Source organism: Bos taurus, chromosome 27 (assembly GCF_002263795.3).
Source record: "Bos taurus isolate L1 Dominette 01449 registration number 42190680 breed Hereford chromosome 27, ARS-UCD2.0, whole genome shotgun sequence".
Lineage (NCBI taxonomy): Eukaryota > Metazoa > Chordata > Mammalia > Artiodactyla > Bovidae > Bos > Bos taurus.
Genome location: NC_037354.1, coordinates 28,202,400 through 28,208,111, shown reverse-complemented (window position 1 = coordinate 28,208,111; position 5,712 = coordinate 28,202,400).

Below are 5,712 nucleotides of genomic sequence, written 5' to 3'. Positions count from 1 at the left end.
GTCCTCTGGAGGAAATGGCAACCCACTGCAGTATTCTTGCCTGGAGAATCCCATGGACAGAGGTGCCTGGCAGGATGCTGTCCATGGGGTTGCAAAGAGTCAGACACAACTAAAGTGACTTATCATGCACACACACACATGCATGTGCTGTTACTATTTTCTGTTTCTCTTCTTTTAATGACTGTATATTGGAATTAAGTAAAATAATCCTCTTTTAAATACTGAAATTGTTTATTGTCTGTAACGAGTGGTTTTTTTGGTTAATAAATCCTCCAAACCTGAAATAAAGGTAAAACTTTCCACTAAACAGTCATTTTTCAATATTTTTTTCCCCAAAAGAAACAAAGGGAAGTCCTTGACACTCATGTAGGTATCAACAGAAAACCTGAGGGAAAAAAGAAACTCAAAGCACGAACCAGAATACACATGACTAAGAATAGGAATGTCAAGAACATGGCTTATGGAAAGGAAAACTGAGTTTTGATCTGTTAGTTGTATTGAAGCTGAGGCAAGGTGCAGAGCAGGGTGTGGAGTAGAATGAGTTAGGGAAGGGAGGAGGGATCTTCTTTACATAAGAATTAGAGATGATCTATTTTATTTTATGTGGCTTTTTCAAAAGCATCTGTCAAAACCCAACATATTTCATAATTACCTTATTCTCACAAAAGGTTCTTAAGTGAAATGGTTGTGCCAAAAGGCCATGCTTAGTTAAGGCTTGATATGACACTCATTCTCAACTTTCTTGTCTCCAGATTTTGGTCCTGCTTGGACACCAAGGAGGTGGCCTTAAAGCCAGCAGCATCTTTGATGTCCGAGGACAGTATATATTTCTGCAAAGTACTTCATCCACTGTTGATATGTACAAAGATGAACAAAGTGAGGACTGCTATTATAGAGCAAAAGTCTCAGTGTCAGAGAAAGTCACTCTTTGAAAACATCAAATGGGGCTCTTGTTGACTATTTGCACAGTCTTCTACAGTCAGAACCAGAAAGGGTCTACTAAAGGAAAGAGAGCATTCCGGATATTCTTCCTTTCATAAGCTGCCCCAGGGTCACATTCAGTAACAAGAACTTAGGGAAAACAAGGACCGGAAGCAAAGGTGATGCCCAGGACTCCACTGGAGAGGGGCCAGGGACCACATCTCTCATACCTGAAGCCAGCTGTTTGCAGAAAGTAACTTTAGGAGTAGACCCTAAGACAATATATGGAATGAATGGATGAAAGAAATGGAGAATACTTAAAAACATTTTTCCCTATTAATACAATTGTTCTATTTAAAACAGTCAGAGATTATAATTTATGAACTACTCATGTCAATAGCTGCATTTAAAAAATCAAAGTGAGGACTTCCCTGAGGGTCTAGTGGTTAAGACTTCACCTTCCAATGCAGGGGGTGTGGGTTTGACATGCTCTCAGGGCCAAAAAACAAAAACAATATTGTAACGAATTCAATAAAGCCTTTAAAAATAGTTCACATCAAAAAAGTCTTTAAGAAAACATATACTTAAATGAAGATTACACTTGTTTAGTACCAACAAAACTAACATGTTCTATTTTTAAAAGTCTATTATTTATTATAATAATGTGCCTGTTGTATTCAGAAAACCTCTACAAAAAAGGAAATATGTTAATCCTTATTTTAGAAATAGAAAAGAGATATTCATTCAGTAATTTAATTAAATAAAAATCTTTGGTTACTTATACCACAGCTACAGTCATGGCAGCATCTTACTTCTACATATAATAAAACGTCTTAGAAAGTGAGGCCTAAGTTACAACATTGGAAAAAAAAAATCAAACATACAAAACAAAGACAGAACCAAACTCAATACCTCCATCAAGAAATCCATGATTTTAAAAGGCACATCAAAAGTAAAGCTACTTAGTGGTAGAATAAGATTTAAATATGGATTTATTTGTGAAGGTTTTAAACACTGCATTTACTATCTTTAGCATCCTCAACGATTACACAGTTTGTAAAGTGCTTTGAGGTTATGAGATCACTAGTGAAGCTCTCGGTTTCATTTAAAATAAATTCAATTAAATATGTCTTTCTTTACAGTGCTTCCAGCCCATGAAAATCATTATCAGAGGATGTGGCAGAAAGGGGGGGAAAAAACCCAAATAACAAAATACTACTGCCGTCAGATTTTTTTCACAGGTGGTAAACGTGATTCTAATGTTTGTAACCTTACAAGGTTAGAAAGATGGTGGTGAGAACTAGGATAATCAGCTCATTTGCTAGAGGGACACATAAAGAGTTGACTGTTCCATTCTGGCATTTACAGAAACATGGATGGTATTACGCTAAGTGAAAGAAGACAGACAAAGACAAATACTATATTATATCTCTTATACGTGGAATCTAACAAATACAGCTAACTAGTCAATATAACAAAATGAAGAAGACTCACAGATGTAAACAAGCTAGTGGCTACCAGTGGGAAGAGGGAAGGGAGAAGGAAATATAGAAGTAGGGGATTAAGACGTATCATACTGTGACATACTGTTAGGTATAAAATAAACTACAGGGATATATTGTACAACATAGGGAACATAGCCAATGTTTTATAATAACTGTAAGTGGGGTAAAACTTAAAAACTGTGAATGACTATATTGTACACCTGTTAACATATAAAAATGTACAGCAATTATACTTCAATTAAAAAAAAAGAAGAGTTGACACATCTCCCATTTCATCGTATGGAACTACTTTTGATTTCCTCAAAATAACATTACCAATGAGCTACAAAAAATATTGCCAAATATGGGGAAAAGGTAAGCCACAGTGAGCCTTCTCTTCCTATTGTCTTGGTGGTTTATGAGGTAATTTTGAAACTGGCTAGTGGTTTGATCTCAACCAGTCAAGGAATCATTTCATTGACAATAGATGTGGGAGTTGTATTTTCTGTGGGAATCATGGAGTGCCAAAGTGCTTAGCTCATATGGTTACATGGCACATTCTTGAGAAGAATCATCTGCCCAAGAAGCAATATTATATTAATGATTCTTCCACTACAATCGCTACCTCCCCTCCAAAAAATAATTAGGCTTGTTTCCTAAAAAAACTTTTAGGAAGGAAATTGCTTTTCTTAAACACTGTAGCAAAATATCACTTATCCAGCCTGCCTTTAAGTTGATGTCACTGATAGCCAATATGTGAATCAACCAACCAGATTACCCAAGACATTTAAAAACAAGGCTATACATGTATGCCAGAGATGTGTAATGATGACATGTTTTCTGAAGTCTAGGTGAGCAGCCTATTTCTCCACCAACATATTCAGGGCATAACTGACCTCCATACAAGAAATTGAGAGGATGAGTCTTAAACTATTTTAGCAGATAGGAAAAAATACCTAATAATTATAATAATGTGATGCTAGAATTCTTTTTGCATGAGGATGGAAAAGGCAAAGACTGGTGGAGTGTCTACAAAATGACAATCATTGACTAGTTTCATTCATACATATTTTTAATTGAAAATAAAATAAACTGTGGAAAATTCTAAAAGAGATGGGAATACCAGACCACCTGACCTGCCTCTTGAGAAACCTATATGCAGGTCAGGAAGCAACAGTTAGAACTGGACATGGAACAACAGACTGGTTCCAAATAGGAAAAGGAGTACGTCAAGGCTGTATATTGACACCCTGCTTATTTAACTTATATGCAGAGTACATCATGAGAAATGCTGGGCTGGAAGAAGCACAAGCTGGAATCAAGATTGCTGAGAGAAATATCAATAACCTCAGATATGCAGATGACACCACCCTTATGGCAGAAAGTGAAGAAGAACTAAAAAGCCTCTTGATGAAAATCAAAGAGGAGAGTGAAAAAGTTGGCTTAAAGCTCAACATTCAGAAAATGAAGATCATGGCATCTGGTCCCATCACTTCATGGGAAATAGATGGGGAAACAGTGAAAACAGTGTCAGACTTTATTTTTGGTGGGGCTCCAAAATCACTGCAGATGGTGACTGCAGCCATGAAATTAAAAGATGCTTACTCCTTGGAAGGAGAGTTATGACCAACCTAGATAGCATATTGAAAAGCAGAGACATTACTTTGCCAACAAAGGTCATGTATGGATGTGAGAGTTGGACTGTGAAGAAAGCTGAGCGCTGAAGAATTGATGCTTTTGAACTGTGGTATTGGAGAAGACTCTTGAGAGTCCCTTGGACTTCAAGGAGATCCAACCAGTCCATTCTAAAGGAGATCAGCCCTGGGTGTTCTTTGGAAGGAATGATGCTAAAACTGAAACTCCAGTACTTTGGCCACCTCATGAGAAGAGTTGACTCATTGGAAAAGACTCTGATGCTGGGAGGGATTGAGGGCAGGAGGAGAAGGGGACAACAGAGGATGAGATGGCTGGATGTTATCACCGACTCGATGGACGTGAGTTTGAGTGAACTCCAGGAGTTGGTGATGGACAGGGAAGCCTGGCGTGCTGCAATTCATAGGGTTGCAAAGAGTTGGACATGACTGAGCAACTGAACTGAACTGAAACAATAACATGAGGTGGATATTAGTGTTTTTATTTTATAAATGAGGGAAACAAGATCTAGAAGTTTAAAAAACTTGTTCAAAGTCATACAGCTCTTAAGTAGCAGAGGTGGAATTAGGTCAGATCTGTCTGGCTCTATTTACCATTAGATTCTTTACACACTTGCCATTCTCCATCCTGAGGCAGTGGAAGGTACTATATTCTGTAACCAACATGTACATTGATGGGTGATTTGTGAGAATATACTACTTTATACGGACTTCCCTGGTGGCTCAGATGGTAAAGAATCTGCCTGCAATGCAGGAGACCTGGGTTTGATCCCTGGGTTGGGAATACCCTCTGGAGAAGGGAATGGAAACCCACTCAAGAATTCTTGCCTGGAGAATCACATGGATAGAGGAGCATGGTGCGCTATATATTACATGGGGTCACAAAGAGTTGGACACGACCGAGGGACTAACAGTTTCACATTCATCACTTTATATTAATATTACATTCATATTTACACTGATAATGTGCATATTATAGAGAAAGCTTGATAGCTCAGTTGGTAAAGAATCCACCTGCAATGCAGGAGATCCCGCTTTGATTCCTGAGTTGGGAAGATCCACTAGAGAAAGGATAGGCTACCCACTCCAATGTTCTTGGGCTTCCCTTGTGGCTCAGCTGGTAAAGAATCTGCCTGTAATGCAGGAGACCTGGGTTAAATCCCTAGGTTGGGAAGATCCCCTGGAGAAAGGAAAGGCTACCCACTCCACTATTCTGGCCTAAAGAATTCCATGGACTGTATAGTCCACAGGGTCACAAAAGAGTCAGAGATGACTGAGTGACTTTCACACACTACAAGTCCAAGGGTAAAGAATACAGAAATAATATCAAAATTAATTCAATGTTATTCACTAATCTATTAAAGGTATATAATTTGAAAACTCCTTTTTCCACAAAATTCTAAATAATTTTGTTTTATTAAATAAATGCATGAAATATTGGGAGATGGAAAAGTCTCATATTTGATAGTACAGTATAATTTATTTATTAGCAAATAATTTATGAACACTGGTATTTATGGTGTTTAAAAACCTTATTTAAAAGTATCTATTATATTAAAATTTAGGTTCCTGAAGACTGATAAAGAATTAAAGAACAATTTTAGTAAAATGTACTTTATAATCATTGAATAAAAAATAAATACATAGTGTTTATT